We start from the raw sequence: 21,609 nt of genomic DNA, 5'->3' as shown, positions 1-21,609 counted from the left end.
TGAAGCCAGGGGCGCCTTCCTGATGCTGCCATGTCACAGGGCGGTGAGACCCTGCCAAGGCAGAACTATACATAGCTGCTGGCATTAGCCAGGTGGTGTGGCCTTCTGTGCCAAAACCAGCAATGCTGTAACGGGCTACACTGTGGAGAGACGGTCGTGTGTAGGAAGTTTCTCTCGTTGGATCTTGGCACCGCTGAGTTTTACACCCTGGCACAGACACATTTCTGCAGTAGAAAAGCAGCAATTACTCTCTGTGATAGACCAGAACAAAGTAGTTTGTAGCTATGAAATGAAAGGAAAAGGATGCATGGTGTTCTTCAGTTTTTTTGTTTTTGTTTTTTTAATATATATAAATAAATGTCTGAACACATCATCAAAAATTCAATGTCACTTCACAGCATGTCAATCAGATTTAAACCAAAACTAAAACATAGTTGGGTGAACTGAGCTTTATTTAGAGGTGTTGCAGTCTGAAAATAAATGCATCCCAGATTTTCCAGATTTATATTTGTAAACTTTTCTAAACCACATACCATTTTCCATGGCAACTCTGCACTACTTTGTCTGAATCTAATAAAAAATAACGATAGAAAGGCTTTTCTTGACCTAAAAAAACATGGGAAACAATTTACAAGGTAGGACATTTGGTTTCACCCATTTTTTCTTTTCTGCAACAGGTTTAATGCGGCATTATTCTGCTATGCTCAGTTCGCTTCTGCTCTGCTTTATGTTTCTGTAGATGGTATCATCTCTGTGAGAAAGGGCTCAGCTGTTTATTCACACTGTGTGTGTGTGTGTGTGCGTGTGTGTGAAGCTGCAGGGACTCAGTTGCAACTTCTCTGTGTGTCAGTTTATTACATTACATTGATTTAGCAGACGCTGTTATCCAAAGAAACTTATAACTGAGATGTATAGAAGACTATAACGTGGTTAATACACTGCATGGGATTGCAACAGGCGTCCAAAGAGGCTTGAATATCTTTTGGGACGGATCGCAACAACCGAGTCCTTTTGAAACGTATAGCCATACTTTAATAACCATACTCGTGAACATTTGTCATGTGCAATGTGTACAGAGATATGAGATCTACCTGATTTATGTTTTAATTTTGTCCTACGATAAAAATTATTTATGAATGTAAATAATGAAAACAAAGTCGTGGCATGTTTTCAGCAAAAACTCTTAATTTCTTCTGATGATGACTTTCTATTTTCAACTGATAGTCATCGGCCAGTTTAGAAGAAAAAAAAATGAAAAAATAATATAGAAATAAACAATGTTTTACAGATTGCACAGAACAAGTACACATTCAATGCAGAGAGCAGTTTTCCGTGGTCCTATTGTTGTCTAAAAGCATTTTGTTTTTACTTGGCCTGCAGTCTGCGGCATCCATCTCTGCAAACAACACACTCTCAGCAGAGGCACAGCAATGCATCACATCCAATTTGTTTGATTTCCCCTCTGAAGGAGTGGAAGGAGCATCTCCCTTCCTCTCGTCCGCCCACCCCGAGCCTCAAGCAGTGAGGCAGACAGCCTCTTCACGCACAGCAGACCCTGCACAATTCTCATTCATCAGCTTGTGTATTTGCATTTTCAATTAATTGCCAGTGTCTCGCGCAGTGGCTCCCGAAAGCAGCCCCAGCTTTGTGCGTGACCCTTAATTGCAATCATTACATAACACAAGTAACCCGCCCGCTCAATCGTACACTGGGTTTAATTATGGAAAGTGAGTTAAAAGCATTACTCAGCAGTCTAATAGACCAGAAATTAGAGCAGTTTGTTCTGAAAACTGAATAAAATTATCCTCAAATGCTTGAATGATAATTACTCGCAGTTGTTGCAGATTTGCACATTTAAATTGCATGTTTATGTTGTTTTTTTTTTTTATTTCTATGCTCTATGCACATTGCAAGAAGGAATAATTCTGCATTGCTATGAAGATAATTTCCCCCACAGATCTTTTTTTTATCACGCATAAATGTTTCATGATATTTTAATAACAAACTATAGCACAAAATACCAATAATGACTAGTTACAAGTTGTCCAAACCAATTGGGCACAATGTAAAAATGTGAAAAAATTATTGACTGGTAAGAAATTTGCTCTCTGGAGGGGGAAAACATTCCTGGAGAGTAATGTCCACCCATTACTTTGGGATCTTAAAAACCATCAAAGTTGGGTCAAGAAGCAGGGAAAACAGCAAATTCACTTCTGAGTGGCTCAGAAAATCAGAATGAAGGTTATGGGTCCAATGTGGTTGAATTCAAACAATTCTGCAACGAACACCGAGTCAAAATTTATCCGCAAAGATGTAAAAGACTCTGTTACTTATTGCTAAAGTCAATGCAGGCAAAAATGGCTCAGCCAATTTATAGATTTAGGGGAAAATTACTTTTTAACACAGATATAACATTTCGCTCAATAAATAAATTAAAAAAATCATTTGAAAACTGCTTTTTACAGTTTTATCGGAGATAAAAGCATTTTCTCAAGGCTTTCAGTTTTCTTCATATAAAGCTACATTCACACCAAAGACAACACAAACATATATTCAAATCAAATTCTCGCTGGGTTGGCAATTGAATACAGAAATACTAGGGTATACAAGGGCATTCTGAGGCTCATATCCATCATAAGCACATACTCCCACTCAGACAGACCCAATCTTACTTCTTCATATGCATGCGGACACGTTCTCACTCACAAATAGATTTCACTTCTTGTGTGTGAGCGGTTAGGAACAAAGAGGCAGCATGATGCAGGGGGATGAAAAAAAAGCAATTATTCTGTGCAGGGCTCTGTACCTGGGGTTATAGCCTCGCCTCTGGAGTAAATAAGTCACTGTGAGTGTGTGTGCTCACACTGCAGATCTGAGGGAGGCACACATTTGTCTGCATGCTCACCCACATACACACACACACACATACGCACAGGCATTTTCCGAGAAACATAGGCACACAAATTCAATCTTGCATCTTGCTGCAAATGTAGATCACACACGTCTATGCTCTCTCCGACGCACTCACTCCCCCATCCTTCTTCCTGTCACACAGATAGCCATTGCGCTCCCATAATGAAGCTCTGTGTGCTGCATTCACACTTGACCACTGAGCCAATATCGCAAAGACTACAGCAGAGAACCCCCCACTTCTTCTCTCCATTTCTTGCTCTACAACTCCCTTCACCCTCTCATATTTTCTTTCCTTGCTTCTGCTCTCCGGTGCTCTGGTAAGAAATCATCCTGTCGTTGTCATAAAGGAAGCGAGGACAATTTGACTTGAGCTTTAGAGAGAGCGTTAGAAACAGCAGGATAGGACGAGTAAAAGAGAGACAGAAAGAAGAGGAGGCAATTGTGTACATGTCAGTGTAGAGCAGTAATCTCTGATATAAATCTTAATATCCCATTCAGAGCTTTTCTTCATTACGGAGCCTGATTTATTAGCAGGGCTTCCCCTTCAATTCATCAAAATAAAGTATGAGCTCAAGGTTGTGGCTAGTAAGGCAGATTAAAGCAAACAGCACACCAAAGGGGACGGGCTCAGAAAGGGGAACCTTGATGTTGTCTTTCCTTTTTTTTTTTTTTTTTTCATTTGCACATTTTGTCATTCATCTATTAAACAGATGCTTCTGTTTGAAGTCTTAAACGGTTCCTTGAAGGGAAACTTCACTAAACAATGAAGTGATATTCAGGAATGCCACTCTTTCCGACACTGGTAGCACCTTTTACCAACATGGACGCGTAAAAGACGACGGTCTGAATTGAGACTGTCCTCAGCTTAGTGTTGGCAGAGCATGGCACCATACCTGAAGATGTTGTCTTACTGTTTCCTCTCTTGCCATGTAAGCTGATTTTATAAAAAATGAAAAAAGACACCTGGAAATCTAAATTTGAGTAAAGGAAAGGATTTCGTAGAGCATCAAGTTCTGTCTTTGAAGTGTCACTTTTGATGCGCTCTCTGAATAGCACATCTGTGTTAGAATCAACAAGGATGTGGAATTCATAGCATTCAGCTGCATCGGGACAAGAAACATTACTTTCACTGAAATATCACTTAAATTGTATTCTACTTCAGGTAGCAAAATTTCAATGCTTTCTGTATGTAGGAGTCAGTTAATTATGCTCTGTGTTTATCAGAGCGTACAGGTAAACTGTTTCAAGGACTTAACGTGCCAGATGAGTAAATCTTCACCTGTGGAGACTGCATAGTGCAATATGAGATAAATGAATGTTAATAGTAAGTAACTGGGTCCCAGCTGTATCACGTCAGTCACATTTTCATCTGTTGTGTGACAGTGGTGCACATGAGAAGTACCCACGACGTGCAGGAGCTGCGGCAGCAATTTTTGACATATCCCCAGAACATTCTGTCAGTTTTGCTACAAATCACAAATGCATCATAAAGCGATAACCTTGCAGTTTGTTCCTATGATATTATGTCTTCCTACACCTTTGTGAAACAATAGCCTGGCATGCAGTCGTGTAAGTAGGGTACAGCTTCGCTTGGATAGCTGGATAAGACAGCAGTCTCCAAACCTTTTCACAAAAAGGATTGTTCAATATCTCCTCAAAGACATATGCTTCCCCCTTTTTAAGGATGGAATATGATGCCCTCATGAGTGGATTAGCGCACCAATTAGCCCCAGGCCAACCTGCCTCCATTCTCACCAGGTCATGGGTAACACCAAGTTGGCACAATGACACTTTCTACTTTGAGTGTTAATGTTTAAAGTAGTAAGATTGACAGTTATAATTGTTTTCAGAGAGGGTGTCAAGTACTCGTATACATATTTTATGTTGTATTTGTTTGTACTTATTAGCTCATTAGTTTAGTTTCTTTTTATGAGTTAAAGGGATACGTTGAAGAGAATCATAGGTACAATTCGGTGATATACCAGGAAACAGAGCAACTAAATATTGATTAGGCCAAGGAAGGTAATGTTCTGTGTATCACAAATGGTTCTCCATACTAAGTCCTTTGAAGCCCCTGTGGTGAGCAAGATGTGAAAAATGTTTTTCTCTTGCCATAGTATCTTAAAAGAACTCCCAGTCCAAGCTTTTATGTAGTTTAGATGCTCATCACAGAGTAAAGACAACAGAGTATCATTGCTTACCTTGTAAAATGCTACGGAAAGATGAGAAAAGTTCATGTAATGCAGTGCTAATAGTCTATATGATTACAGTAATGGACAGTAGTTACTATCTCAGCTGAGAGCCCAGTGAAATTGATTCAGTGCAAAAGGTTTTTCTTAGAGACTCCTCAGATTCGTCAGATCAAATGCAACATCCACGTAACAGAATGGCTGCAATTTGCTTTTAGCGAGAGAGATCAATGACGGCTGCATTAAGCCCCTGTATGGTAGGAACCAGACTGGTGTATGCTCACAGATGTTTTCATCGTAAAGATAGAACTGACGTAGAAGTAGAACTAAGTTGGCCAAAAAGTGAATCAGAAAATTAACCACTTGTCCCTAAAAAGCAGTTTTCTGTACAGTAACTGGTTTTGTTGTTTGTAATCTATAGTTTAAGAAACTGAAGAACTGAGTTGTGGAATAAACATTTCATTGTTGTAAGATGATGATTTTTGAAGGTGTCCAGGTACAGAAAAATCTTAGATTGATAGATTTTACATGTTTGTATCAAACACTGCTATAAATGTACATTTTTTCAAAAGCACAGCATTTATGAATGTGTGTGTGTGGGGGGGTTATACCGGAGATTAAAAAGCCATCAAAACCAACAGAATGACAATTTAGCCATCTCTTCTTCTCTTAAAAACTACTCCAATTGCAATTGGAAAATTGCTATTAAAAAAAGCTCCTATTTTGGGTTCTTAAGTGTTTTTGTGTTCAACTGGCAGATGCACAGAAAGCTGAGCATGAGCACAGAAAAGAGAATCAGACCAATTAAAAGTGAAATTGTATTGAGAAGAACTGACTGCCAGCTAAATATTCTTAGCTCTTCTCAGCTTCCTTATTTATTTACAGACACATCTGAAAATCATCATTCTTTTTTTTGACATGCTTCTGTCATATGAGGAGCTCTGCAGGATTAAAAAACTGTTCATAGCAAAAGTAGAAAAAATGTCACAACTATGCAACACATTTAAACTGTAGAGCCCAGAGTCCTTGTATACTTTTAGACCACTCAATTAAAGTGAAATTGTATTTTGAGAAGAACTGACTGCCAGCTAAATATTCTTAGCTCTCCTCTCAGCTTCCTTGAGTTTAAGTGTTACAGACACAGTCCTGTGTTATTAAAAACTGAAACTGTCCTTTAGCATAGGAACCAAATGTTGACAGTATGCTTTGAAGCAGATACCAACCATAGCATAATTAGCAGGTAATGTTTTGACAGTCATGGTGTTCTCATAGGTTATCTTTCCTGTCACTCTGTCAAAGTTTATGTTTTCAACCAAGTATGCAGTGGTGATGTACTCTAATGAATTTAACCATAGTGTTAGCTTCTTGTTGTAACCTCAGGGTGTGCCTCTCTGGTGGCACAATATTCCAGGTATGACTATTTACAGTTCCACTCGACTTCCCTATTAGTTTTTACTCTCTTGGCAGGTGTTTCCTCTTAGAAAGTAAAGGTCAAACTCATTTTCCTTTTATTCTCCCCCATGCTGATCAAACCTGGGGCCAGCCTTCCATGTCCTCCATCTCTTTCTTGACGACCACTTTTCCGTTTGTCTGTCTCTTGTCTTTGTGTCACTGAGGTCTCTGGTGGGAGCAGAGAGGTGACAAAAGTCTGTCCGCATTGCCCAGCTGTCTGCCTTCCTAATGAGGCTGAGACACGGGGGGTCAGCTTATTATGGAGATGAGAAGATCCAGGAGGGGCAAAAGGTGACAGACCTTGTTAATAGGGGCCTTCTTCTTTTTTTTTTGCTCCACGTTACCTTTTCTGCTCTTTCATTTTCTCCAATTACTTTGCAAATAACTTCATTAAGGTGTACCAAATGCTAAACAGAAAGTCTGGCTTCCTTCCTTCCTCCTCACCCTACCATATCTTTCCATTTACCTTTATCTTTTTATTCTAGGAGATGCTTGAAGCTTATCTCCTTTGTCATCTGTTGGGTTCAGTCGCCTCTCTTAGCCCGGGGCCACCTCTGTTTGTCTGCTCAGCTCCATCAGGCTTCCTTTGTAGCCAGGGGTCCTCAGCTGGATCCTCCTGTAAAGGAGCCTGCATGCGTGTCTGTGAATATGTGCGCCATATGTCTTAAGCCCCTTTCAAACAACATGCAGTCATCCTTCTGCTGCTTTTGAAGCCACACTTCAGTAGGCCAGCTTGTCTTTGAAATGGAACCTCAACTCAGGGACACAGCGATGTCGAGACGGGGCACACTGTCTTCTCAGCTTTTCATTTATTGCTCAAAGTAGTTTGAAACTGGTTGGGAAGGATTTCTTGTCTTTAACTTGCATTGTTTTTTACAGTGGCGTGAAAAAGTATTTGCCACTAATGGATTTATTCTGTTTTTGCATTTTTGCCAAACTTAAATATTTCATTTCATCAAAGTAATTTTAATATCAAACAACCATTTTGATTGTGATGAACCACATTTTTTTTTTTTTTTTTTTTGGAAAGTTGTGTTTAGATCAAGAAATAAGTTAAGTAAAGCTTAACACATTTTTTCCTGTTTCGGTTTCTTTTCTCTGGTCATTTGTTGCATGACTTCCTCTTCTCTTTCTGTCCTGTCTCCTGTCCAGCTACTGTTGAATAGAGGCCAGCAGTGCCAAATTGTCCATACAGGAAAACCTGGAAAAGTTGTGAACCATGCCATGAGTACCTTGCCTACAAAAGTTGCCTTAAGAGTGCATCATGATTCCTACAGGTGGTAAGAAACAAAAACAGAACAGCAACTAAAATGCTGCAGGCCTCATTTGTCTAAGTTAATTTCAGTATTCACAATTTAAGAATAAGAAAGAAGACTATGTAAGAGAGGACCAGAGTGTCTTAAGACCAAAATTACTGCTAAACAAACAAATAAATCTTCACAAAAGCTAATTTTGAATTTACAAAAACATATCTTGACTATCCCCAAAAGTATGGAGAAAATATTTGTTAGATTGATGAGACAAAATTGTAAATTGTTGGAAGGTGGGACTCATGTTACATCTGGAACAAAACTATAATGCTACAATTTTTGGAAAAAGAACATTTAAATCATTTAATTATGACAGTAGTGCTGTGATCAGTGGTTGCTTTGCTGATTGATTTTCAGGAATTAATAGAATTATAAATTCTGATCTCTTCCAGAAGGACCTGAAAGAAAAAGTCTCACCATCAATTTGCTACTTTAATATCAGCGACGTGCAGCAGACTAACTCTGTTAGTGAAAAAAACTTTTACTGACTTCTCCAAACAAGGACATAAAAATATAAAAATCATATTAGTTACATGTGATCACAATTGCTTCAGAGGTTAACACATGAAGTTATTAGGTTTAGGAGTTAATTAGTGCTTTTTGTATTTACTCTGGTTATTTTTGATTGATATTGAGAATGCAAACTACTTTTCACTGCTTTTTGTGTTTGAGCATAAAGTCTAGTTTATGTCTAATTTGACAAGGCAAAAAATGAACCCTCATGTCAATTTAAATCTGATGGTGTTTGGTAATGCTTTATGATTATGTAGCTTTGTAATAAATAGTGTAAGATCAATAGTAAGCAGAAGACTCACTCGCGCTGAGTGAGCAGGTCATTAAAAAAATAAAAAAAAGACCTGAAAATGTGCCTTGTTAGCCATTTCTTCAGCATTTGATCTTATGATATCCCAGGGACATATTCTTTTTTTATTTCCCTTTTTTACTGCCTGCCAGTCAAAGGCTCACTGGGTGCGCTTGGTTGCTAAGTTAAATGAAATGATTATCCAGACTGCCTTTCATTGGTCAGATCAGGTGGCATGCAGATTACAGCTGCCATGCTGTTTCAGCACCTGGCAAGGAGGAAAATCTCACACAGAGATGATTTTGAGATTGCTTGTTGCTAGGAGAACTTTAGAGGTTGTGGTGATCATCTCTAAGTAGCATCTTTGCTTTTTTGTTTGTTTTTACTTCCTGTTGTGGAAAGAATAAGAATACATGATTTATTACATGTAGAACTCAAAATTATACATTTCTATTCAGATAATTTTACTCCAAACTGACTATAAATATATTTTTGTGTTTTTATGATGTAAAGCGGATTAAGATATATAATCTTAATCAAGATTATATATCTTGGTTATATATATATATATATATATATATATATATATATATATATATATATATATATATATATATATATATATATATATATATATATAGATTTTATTTATAAATCAGTAGATTTATATATAAAATCCAATGCAAACACTTTAAAGCTCAGTCAAAATTCAGACTTTAATCTAATTGAGAATTGTTGACAATATTGTAACATTGCTGATCAAAAATTCTCAATCTGATCTCACTGTGTTTAGCTACTTTGCAATACAGATTGATCATTTAAGGCACATCAGTAAATGGCACTATTCATTACCAGAGACAAAAAGGGACGACTAGCAGTCATGCAACTCATAAAACAACAAATCTCACAGAAAATTCAAATATTTGAGACAAGTTACTGGAATGTTGCACGCTTTGGGTTTTTATAATTATCTCATTGGTGGTGCCTGGGGTTTATGTTTCTGAGGGACGGTTGGTGTTGAGGCTAAGAGCTGGTCCGGATATTTAGCTCTTGTTATCATCGCATCTCATCCACCTGTCCTTGTTATCCCTTTACATGAGTTTAATGGTCCAGGAAATGCAGATAAGTCAAAGCATCTGCCTTTGCTTCTGCAGCAGAGTGATCACAAACACATGATGTTCATGTAAAGACCATCCACAGAGACATAAATATCTAGGAATGAACTATTGTCATGATTTAGTGAAGAAACCATTAGTGTAAATAGAGAGGATGTGTTGATTCTGCTTCTCTTTCTTTCTTTGGTTCTTTTAAGGAAGTTATCAAGATCTACCGCTTACACACACATTATAATATAAAATATATTTACAGTGTCGTAAAATATGTCCCATTACAAATTTCTTCTGTTTTTTCCTTTTTTTAAGACCTCAATGTTTCAGACTATAAACATTTTAACCTCAGAAAAAAATAACCAAAATAAATACAAAGAGTAATGTTTAAAAGAAAGTTTCATTTATTATTGGGAACAGCTTTCCATAGCAACTTTTCCCTGTGCGAAACGGCAACTAACTTTGACAACTGTAATCTGGTGTGCACGGTAACCAACAATGTGTTTTTTACATCACTTAATTGGCCTACTCTTCTTTGAGGAATTGCTTTAATTCAATCACATTCCAGGTTTTTTGAGCATCAATAGTTTATTTAAGGTTGTCTCATAGCATCTTGACTACTCCAAAACTTTCTCTTTTTTTCATCATTCAGATGTGGGCTTGCTTATGTGCTTTAGATCATTGCCCTGATGCCCAACCCAAGCTAAAGGCAAATTGCTTTGACTTTCTCCATAGTCCTATGGATGGCAGCTATGCACCACATTGATATGCAAAAGCGAAAAATTGTGTGTAGCTTTGTTCTTAAGAGACCCAACAACACCTCTGGTTTTGTGTGAATATACAGATGTGTATATCTTTTGAAATGATCCACTGCTTATGCATCAATGTTTGAAACCAAGCATGTGAATTCTGTGTGTCTGTGTTTTGTGAATTAATGCAGAAGCCTGTGTGCAAACCCTCCCTGCAGGGGGTCGGAGTTGGCTGAATTTAGGAGGATTTTCTGGGCTGTTTGTGCTGTCTGTAAAGAGCACTCTTCACATGAACTGCACCGATGATAGATAGTCACTTATGCTGCAGCTGACATCCAATCTGGCACCAACGATTTTGAAGCCCTCACCCCTTGATGTGTTTCTGTGCAGCCGCCGGACCCCCCTCTGCTCAAACACAGAAATCCCATTTTGTGTCACAGGGCAGTGAAATGAGGCCGTGTCTGGGTATGTCTCTGTTTTTTAACCGGTCTTGTGTGGTTTTCTGAGAGGCCACTGGCCGAATACACATGCACCAGTTTTTTCAATTTTGGAAAATGTTTTTTATTTTATTTCTGTGTGTTTTTCTTTCTGTTGGAATGATTACAGGTCTGAAGCAAATAAGCGACTCTGCCAACCTTCACATTCATCTTTGGCTGTTTTCACAGAAAGACACCTGCTGATATACCCAATTTCTATCCAAGCTGAACAAAGTACCCCATAAAAGCTTCATCCTATTTTTCTTTTCTGACTTGTTACAAGAAGTCTATGTCTCTTGGCCTCGTGGTATTTTCTTCTATCATGACATATTTTCAGATTTTTCAAACGCCTTTGTGTGATGGTGTGACCAAATCATGAGCAAAACACACGCCCACACACACGCACACACACACACACACACACACACACTAGCTGTACATGGAAGCAGTGAAATGTGTATTCACTTTGGCACATTAACACTACAAACTTCAGAGTATTTCATTAGAATTGGATATGATAGATCTTGAAAAAATACCACAAGTAGACATTTTTTGGGATAATAAGTGCATCGGGAAATTGGCCGTCCAATAAATCAGCCTCGATTTTCTTAACTTTAAGCAATCAACTGATACTCACATGTGGAAAATTATGTTATCCACCGAACTTAGTGGCCTCCACAAAACTCTGGAAATCTGTCACTGTCCCTTTTTGTGCTTCTGTGAGAGTCTGAGTGACAGACCCGACAACCAGGTCAGGTCTGCAAGCGCATAATTAGCAATAATTGCCCCACTGTTGCCAACTTGGCAACATTGTCGCTACTTTTAGCGTTTAGAATGAAGCCTTTACGTTTTCTCATTGAATGAGAGGGAACAAACTGTAAGTGAAACCCAAGGAAGGAGACTAACTCGGAGCAAGGATGACTCCATCCATCCATCAATCATCAATCCATTGATCCATTCATCCTTCCATCATCAATCCATTCATCCATGCATCCTTCCATCCATCAATCCATTCATCCATCCATCCTTCCATCCATCAATCTATTCATCCATCCAGCCTTCCATCCATCAATCCACTCATCCATCCATCCTTCCATCCATCCTTCCATCCATCAATCCACTCATCCATCCATCCTTCCATCCATCAATCCATTCATCCATCCATCCTTCTATCATCAATCCATTCATCCATCCATCCTTCCATCCATCAATCTATTCATCCATCCAGCCTTCCATCCATCAATCCACTCATCCATCCATCCTTCCATCCATCCTTCCATCCATCAATCCACTCATCCATCCATCCTTCCATCCATCAATCCATTCATCCATCCATCCTTCTATCATCAATCCATTCATCCATGCATCCTTCCATCCATCAATCCATTCATCCATCCATCCTTCCATCCATCAATCCACTCATCCATCCATCCTTCCATCCATCAATCTATTCATCCATCCATCCTTCCATCCATCAATCCACTCATCCATCCATCCTTCCATCCATCAATCTATTCATCCATCCAGCCTTCCATCCATCAATCCATTCATCCATCCATCCTTCCATCATCAATCCATTCATCCATCCATCCTTCCAGTGACTTGGAAAGAGGCATGCCCACCCTACACAAGTTTCCAGTCCATTGCAGGACTAAACAGAGATGCACAGGAAATTTTTTCATTTGGTTTTGTTCTAATTTTCTAATATTCAGTCTGTATTAACTTGAAAAACGTTTTTAGGAACTCGATGAGGTATTAACAGTTTGGATATTGAAGAGATGGAGCCAAAAACTGAAGTCACTCCCCATTTTCAAAGAAATATCTTTTTATTTATCTAAACATTATTGGACCTTTAATCTTATCTATTAATTCTGCATTGATTGTTATATCTCCTTCATCTTTTCTAAAATACCTTATTAATTCCATTGAATCTGAATGGGAAGGTAACTAATTAATGCTTCTTATTTAATATTTTCACTGAGACAAAAACGGGTGACTAAAATCCAACGGATGAAACTTTCTGAAGTGTTTGTGCAAGAAAATGTCCCAGTCCAGCACCAGCTGCCTAACGGTCTTACTGTGATAGGCTATTCAGCCCTGTTCGTAGTCTTTAAAAAACACCTAACATCTATTGTTAATTGTCTTTTCAGCACAATGGGAGACTGTTTAGTCACCAAGTAGTTTTCTAACAAAGAAGCTGTGGGTGTTAACTGGCTGCAGCTCCAATTAGCATCAACTGTAATAACAGCAAACGTTAATTTTAATCAGGGTGCTGCACATGGGATTGCAAGAGTTAATTTTTCTCTTTACAGTTAGGTGATATTTATATCTGTACAGTCTCACAGTACAGAAGCTTGAAAAAATGACAAGAGCTTGCAAATAATTAGAGATTGCTCTTTTCATCTGTCTACATGATGAAGCTTACTCTCCGGTATGAGAGGTCAATCAAAAAAAGAAAGTAACAGCCAATTTTAATAGACTTGCAGCAGCTTAATAGGGCTTGTTTTGATGTGAAGTATCAGGCTATTACTGCTACTGATCAATAATAAAATCCACAAAGATAATTAGATTTTAAAAAATCTCATAGCTGTTCAAGCACCTTCTCCAACTGCTGCCTATTAAACTCTATCTATCACTATCAGTTTCAATAAAGAAGTCATGAGAATCAGCCAGGCTCCTGGCAGGAAGTGAGTCTTTTTATTGGAGGTGGGGATTGATGGAGGTATTGTTGTCTTTAGCTAGGTGACCTTTTTTTCTTTTCTTTTCAGGAAGTAAAGGACTGCTGGTTCAGTACTTCTGTGTTTGGATGTGTTTCTTTCATGTACAAAGTCATAAACAGAACTATTACAGTTCAATAGTGGTTCTTACATTACAGGCGCCCAGGAAAATCCACTTTATGTTACACCACACATAACCTGACAAAATGTCAACAAAATTAATGCCTCAAAAATATATAATCATGCTTCCTTGTTGTTATATTAAAACCAACATGTGCGTTCTGGGATTTTTTCTTTCTCAATAGAAAGTTTGCCAGTTTCAGTGCTGTTTGCTTAATGCGCTCTGTAAAATTTCCTGGACAAAGTAATATTGATCCAACAGAAAACTTGTATATTTGGGCATCAAATATTCTGTTTCTGATGGGGGGGGGGGAAGCCAAGAACTGCTGATTAGGGGAATGTGGTCCAGTTGTCCTTGGCATGAACATGTTTGACTTCATACAAAACACAGATGTGAAGCAGTCCAGACATAGTAATTATGTATCAACTGTATCTACTAAAAAACTGTACCTTTTAGTTGATTCAGTAAATATTTGAGCTTGCAAAGAAAATGTTTTCTTTTTGAAGAGCTAATATTCCCTTTTTTCATTTTCTATAGTTTTATTCTCTAAATGATTTGCATGCATAAAAATAAATGATCACGCAGCAAGTATCTAAGGACTATGTCAAGGACTCTGTACATGAAGTGCCTGTTCTATTGCTTTTGTATCTAGTAGAAAATGTACCAGCCACTGGTATTTTGTTAATTATCCAGTCAGCTACAGATTTTTTTTCTGACCATCAACTAGCTTCTGCCATTATTCTGGAAGATATTTTGCCAATCTACTAAGTAAACAATGCTTTACGTTCAATGCTGCAGCATGTTAGCACTGAGAAGAAAGAGACTGAATGAGCTGGAGGGAGGAAGACGATCAAGATCAGAGGAACAGAAAATTGGATAACAGCTTAAATTGTGTGTTTTAGCTCTGTCTATGTTCATCTTGGCCTTTGCTAGCTATTTTTTGACATCATGTCTCTCCCTTGAAATGTTTGATTTGGTGTAATTTGATAATTTTTCTACCTCCACAAACTCTAACTCTGATTTGTCAGTTGTGATTTTCCTTTGTGTCCTGATCACATCATACCAGAAATAGACATTTCTATCCTGCCTCCCGCCCTGCGAGCCCCAAAATATGTCCTGCCACAAAAGCAGTGTGATAGCTAATTTAAAGTGTTCAGAGAAAGACATAAAAACATGCCTTTCAGTATCTCCGTTTTTTTCCATTGAAGAAAGCTCTTCCTCGCCACTTTCCCTCCTTCGTGTGATATTTTCAAGCTCACCTCTTGGGGAAAATGCCAAGACACGACTAAAAAGAACATCATAGCTGGGATGTTGTAGGCTTAAGCAGCTGCTGATGATAACAGTACACTGAGTCACTAATGGATTTCCAAGAAGAAAAAGGCTTTTGTATCTCAAGAAACACCTTGACCCCTCTTTCGCTACCTGTTGCCAGCCAGAGTGCATGCTGCCTTTCCTTGCCTCTCTGCATTTACTCTGTTTGATTTTACAAAAGTTTGTGGATTTTGTTCCAGAATTCAGAGAAATCTAACATTTCATTGTAAAATATTTGGCATGGTAATTTATTTGCACTCTTTGAACAATGTATTGAACAGCACATGTTTTATATTAAATACAGTGTGATCCTTGATTATCATGAAGTGTTTGATTGTTGCTCTTTCATTTTAGAGCAAATGCTACGTGTTAGAGCTAATTTACTGTTCTTTGATCTTCTGATGAAACTATTTGTAGGATCTGTGTAGCAATTTCTAAAGAAGTCTACATTATTGAAATGAAGAATCTGGTTACAATAAATCTTTTAAAACTGAACACCTTGAAAAGGAGATTTGCTGATGGTACGATTTCAGAGTTTGTGACCTGCCAGTCAGTTAAGCTGAAAATCATCTTGTTTCAAACCCAAGTCGTGTATCTTTATTAAAAAGAACTCATTTTGAGGAATTTGGGTAAAATAATTGAAACAATGTACTTTCTACCAGTTTCACCAATCTCCATCTGATTTCTATTGGCAGTCTCATGAGTCTGCATCAGATCTGAAATCATTCACTGTCGGTGTTGATGAAGTGTTCATTTTGCAAAACCACAAGTGCAAGTTGCTCAAAGACCAAAAAGCAGATAATTTCACTGACTGATTCCCATGAATGTCCAGTGTTTGCCAGGAGACCTGAACAATAGCGTTGATTGATAAAATTGGGCGCTGACAGCCAAGAGCTTACAAGAATCCTACACTGCCGACTAAATGTATTCTTTCCTGCTATTACGCATCAATCTGGCTGCCTCATCACTGACTCAAGAGCTCTGTTTTTCTGTTCTCGTTCCACAGAAGATGGGAGACAAGAGGACACGTGAGGACCAATGCGCAGTTGGCGAGTGAGTGCTAATGTTCTTCAGCCGGCTTGCGAGTGGATAGTTTGCTTTGATCTCCATAGTTAAAGCGTCATTTTAAAAATAAAATGAAACCTGTGATGCACTGTGAAGTTTTCTTTTGCAGGCCACAATACAATAAATTTAAAATTATATTTAATAGTTTGGAAAACACACTCAACTCGAGCAGTATTTTTCTACAAGAGACTCGGAATGCTCCACTGCTCTGCCGGTAAATTCAATATGGGAGAAGAAAGAATTTTGGCGGATGACCTGTTGTTTTTGTCCCCTGTGGTTCCTCTCTATTTTCTCTGATTAAAGCCCTGGTTCTAATTGCCATCACATCGATTTCTGCTTCTGTTTTTGTGCACAATCAGTAGAATGAGTTAAATCCAACTGAACTGCTTCAGTGAGAAAAATAATTTCATCCCTCAGATGATGGGCATATGCTTTTCAAGATCATTATCACAAGCATCTTGTAGGCTTTGGCATAAATCGACTGGGTTGTGCAACATACAGAACCTTGTAAATATAATTATGTCACTGGTACCTAACAAGCACAAACGCCAATGCCTTTTATTGGGATTTCATGTAATTAATTAAAACAAACTTGTGCATCGTTGTTAAGTGAAAGGAAAATAAGACGTTTATCACAAGTGAAAATCTCAAAAGTGTAATGTGCCTGAAATTCAGCTCTCGTATATCTCAAATATTGCTCAGGATCTGGTCACATATTGGTATGGTTGCATTTGTATCGAACGCTTTCCATTTTCTATCTGTGACATGTTTAAATCTTGATATAATTTTAAAACTTAACCCTGATTAATGTTCTCCACAACTTTATTCCTAATGTTTCTGGTGTGCTCTCTTGTCATAATGGTGCTTGTTTGTTCACTTATGCTCTCTAACATCACACTTTTCAGATTTTTCTTTGTAAAATCTCAAAAAACATTGTGTTACTATTCTTCCATTTCAAAACGCAGCCTACTTTTTGGTAACCTGTCACACTATGAAATAATACACATTAAAGTTTATTTTTAACATGTTTAATAAGGTGCTGCACTTTTCAGGGTACTTTACAGGTATTTCAGGGGATTAGGGACAATTTTCAGCAACTAATTTAGCTTTTTTTTCTCTTTTCTAACACATACCTTGTGTATTTGGGTCACTATGAAATTGCAGTTCTTTTAGAAAGACATAAAATCTTGATTCAATTAAGCTCTGTTCAGATAATTGTATATTTGATGCGTAAGAGAGGTGATCAGTGTCCTGAAAGGCAGGTGCTTTTTTTTGTCTGACATGTTGATTCCACTCAGGTCCTCTATGATGCTCAATAGAAGTGAGTTTGCTGAAAACAGCCATGCGTTGTGGTTTCATCGGAGCCATTATAGGTGAGTGGGGATAATGAAAACTAAGTGTGTGTGTTTGGGAGACGGTATGGGCTTATGATCATCTAAGCCCTCTTTGCTCTATGGTCTGTGAAATTGGCCCGCTCTAGAAGGACCCCATCATCATAACGCCTCAGCCGTGTAAACAATCGCATGCAGTGTACATACAGACACCTACACGCTGCATACAGCGCAGATATGTACAGTCACAGAATCCATGCAGGAAGGGACTCTGTGCTCTGCCGCTGTCTCTGCTGTGATCTCACTCTAATATTCAGGCTTTGGTTGCAGTGATAAAAAGACCAGAGACGCAGGAAGGGAGTCTTCCTAATGTGCCCACAACACAGCGGGGGTGTGGCGTCTTCCACACGTTGTACCTGCTCCCCCTTCGCTTCCCCCTTGGGCCCGGCTAGATACATCCCCCGTTAATTGGATAAGCTATGACAGTAATGCTCTTTCAGGTCTCCAGAGCACAAACACGCACTAATAAATTGCGTGTGAGAGAATTAGAGCTTTCTCCATCATAACGAGATTAAAAGAGATCGTGAGTGACAGAATTAAGTGAGTGTGAGAGCTCGTCGACGAGAGGAGGAGCGCTTTGCTGACCTCGGAGATGTGGACCGGCACCATGCCTGGACACTCAGACGCAGTAATTAGCCTGCAGACTAAGCAGCACACCAGCAGTCAGGCTAATAATAGTGTCATTGCTATTAATAATGAGAGTGATAACAGCGTTCGTAATTATGACAGTCGTAATCATAATGATGTAAATCATGTTCCGACTTAGCACTTTAATTGTGTGTGTGTGGGTGTGTGTTTTGAGGGAATAACTTGAAGGTGATGGATTAATTGAGGATGTGTTTATGATTTAATGTCATTAGGGCTTGTTTGTTTCATTATGGTTTGTGTAACAACAGCTTTGTTGTGGGAGCCATCAGTCTTTGTCGTAGCAGTGTTTGGTTTCCTGTCCAAACCTAAAAAATACTCCTGTTCAAATTTAACTTGGAAGTAAGAAAAATTTTAATATATATTCTCAAATTCACTTTGAAAGTATAGCTTAGGATTTTTAAAGTATGGCTGTGTTGAGGAGTTCTAGGTACATTGAACATTAAGTGCAAGAGAAAAAAAACTTTTGGCAATTTCTGCCGTCTTAAAAATAACTCCAATCTCAAATCCCTCATAGCGGTTTGTGTAATTTCATCATCTTTTTAAACTGTGCTCACATTTGTATTGTAGTTATTTACAAGAAGCCAATGATCATTTACACAGGAAGTTAGGAGAATGTCTTCTTTGCAGTGATCTTCCATCTACTGATGGAAAATAGAAGAATTGTCTGATGGAAAAGTAAAGCAAGCAAAAATGTTACAGCAGTTTGACTGTTACAAATTTTTGCACTGCCATATTTTTCTGTTAGTTTTATAATCTGCTAGCTTGTACACATCCAAGATCACTGTTGGCTCACTGCCCTCTACTTCCATTTCCTGTGTAAATAATAATTTGTTCCTCTGTAAAGAACTTCCCAATGTGGACATGACAGTTTAATGATTTTTAAGATAGTGTTTCCCCCAAACTGTCATGATTTCAGCCCTACCTTGACTGCGCTGATTAGTCATTTCCCTCAGCTGCACTGTGCTGCTCCCTATTTAAACAGCTACTTGTCACCAGCTCAGTGCGAGATCGTCTGTTTCCCCACTCACAGATTTCAAGCCTCGTTTCATGTGCTAAAGGGTTTTCTGATCCTGCCTGTTTTTTGACCACAGATTTTTCCCTAGTCCTTCTGCTGTAGGAAGAGTCTCTGACCAGTCTCTGACCCTGCCTCCAGTCTTCTGATTACTGATTTTCATTACCTGAGAAACCTCCTGTGCATAACCCTGGATCGATTCAACGACTCAGCCTCTGGTTGGTGGATTTTGTCCCTGTCGTTTGTTTGTCCCCTGAGCCCCCACTGCCCATTCACCCACCCTCCCCAAGCTGGATTCCCGACCCCTGTGGATCTGCCATTCCTGACCTACCAGTGTGACCACACCCTGTGGAGTCCCTTCTACATCATCATTTTTGTAATAAAATGTTTGAGCTGTACACTTGTTTTGGGTTCTGGCTGATTTTGCTTTAACATTACAAAACTACTACAACCGCACAGTCTGAGTTGTTATGTATGTACAGTTAAAGTGATCATTTTAAGAATTTTCAAATGTTTCCGTTCCAAACACAAACTGAAAATTCAGATGGATTTGCAAGCTGTCATAGACAGTGACCAGGCTAGCTACTACAGTAACTCAAATCCATAGCAGTGTGTCACAATGTAACACTTAAAGGCATATTTTCAAAAATATATACTGTACAGTACTATTCCTGTACAATATATAAAGTTCAAAGGAATCAGCTCTTTATGTAGTTTATGAGTTGTATACTCCTGCAGCCATATTAGATATTTGGATTGACACTGGTAAGAAACCTGCAACTTTCCCAGTCAGAATCAAAACTTCATGGGTGATTTTTCTAACTTGGCAACTAAATTCCAAATTTTGACTATTGTAGTAAAAATAATGCAGCATATATTTGCTCTTTAATGCTTAAAATGACACTAAAGTATGAATAAATATTAGATTTTTCTTGTCTGCTTTTATTTATGACTATTTTTATCATCTTGCTTTTCTTACCAGTTATTCCAGTTTTTTCTTTACAAATCTGAAAATCAATCTGAAGTTGTCTCTTTTTAGACCAGCAACATAGAAAAAAAAATTAAATTATTCCCAAACCACAGATTATTTCACTGTATCTGCCTCTTACATATTCATCAAGTTGCTCCTCATTTCCGTCGAGCGTCACTAACCTGCTGTTTTTCACCTTTTTGCTGCAGTTAGGGAACATGATGTTCTCATCTTCACCACATCATTTTCTTCCCATGCAACTAATTTTTTGTGGTGCAAGCCGACCTTTTCCCAGTGCTTCTCCTCGTTGCTTCTCCTTGACCTTTTATCGGGTTGCAGTGTGTGGTTTGCCTTTTTGCCTCACCCTGAGGTAATAACTCACCATACTGGTGGATGATTTATTTAGTTCCTGTTGCAAAGGGCACGAGTATACGGTCCCACACATTCGCACCCTTTCTGTTCTTTAACTCCCTCTTTCTACACGTTTGTCTTGATCCCAAAGGACTATACAAGTAAACACACTGAAACTCAGAAATGTACAAAGAAGCATCCAAGTTTGGTGTGGCCAACCTAAAAGAAGGTCTCTTTTAAACAAATTTATGTTTCACATTATGATCTATGCAGTGTTTATAACCCCAGAACTGCTGTCACATTTTGCCACTTTACAGCTATAAAGGTTAATATATTTTTGGGGAGGGTAGTAGAAAGAAAAAGAAAACGTTACTAATAAAAGTCTGACCTTTTTGTATTCAGTCTGCTTTACCTTGATACACCAAAACAAGAAAATCTGTGCAACTGATTGCCTTTAGAAGTCACCTGATTAGCAAATGGAGTCTACCTGTGTGTATTTTAATCTCGGTATAAATGCATCAGTTCTGTGGAAGCCTCTGAGGTTTCTCAGACAACATTGGTCAACAAACATCTTGACGACCAAGGAGAACAGCAGAGACGTCAACACTAAATATACAGCCAGAACTAAACCAAAATGGTTTAGATCAAATCAGTTTTCATGTCTCAGAATGACCCAGTCCAAGATGAAACTTAAATCCAGGTGTAAATATTACATAAGCACACAAATATACACCACACGTTTAAGAATTGTTGTTGTTGTTGTTAAAAAACAGTTTGAAACTACTCATTATTTTCTTAATTTAATAAACTGTTTCGTGTTGGTCTATCACTTAAAAATCAAAAAGTAAAATACCAAGAACTTTGTGTCTGCAATACATGCAAATGTGAACAATTTCTAGAGCTGTTCCCTCTTTTGCCCTTTTCTTGGTAAGATATTCTTAGTATCCACTTAAAAAACATCCACAGAATTCTCAAACAGCATTTCAGGACTATTTACACTGTAATCCTTCAGGATACATGGAAGAT

General features: G+C 38.2%; 1 long non-coding RNA gene across 3 annotated transcripts in view; it reads left to right on the top strand.

Moving 5' to 3' along the window:
- Positions 1-19,594, top strand: part of LOC122829275 — a 60,171-nt gene extending 40,577 nt beyond the window's left edge. The window contains exons 3-5 of one of the 3 annotated variants that reach the window (XR_006370350.1): positions 16,153-16,199; positions 17,510-17,584; positions 19,354-19,594. This is a non-coding gene — a long non-coding RNA (uncharacterized LOC122829275). Of the gene's footprint in view, positions 1-16,152; positions 16,296-17,509; positions 17,585-19,341 lie in introns of those variants that run through there. The other 2 variants (XR_006370349.1, XR_006370348.1) reach the window with 2 other exon arrangements.
- The last annotated feature ends 2,015 nt before the right edge of the window (positions 19,595-21,609 follow it).

This window comes from Gambusia affinis, linkage group LG04 (assembly GCF_019740435.1).
Source record: "Gambusia affinis linkage group LG04, SWU_Gaff_1.0, whole genome shotgun sequence".
NCBI lineage: Eukaryota > Metazoa > Chordata > Actinopteri > Cyprinodontiformes > Poeciliidae > Gambusia > Gambusia affinis.
The sequence above is the reverse complement of the archived record's forward strand: the minus strand, read 5'-3'. Positions and strand labels throughout refer to the sequence as shown.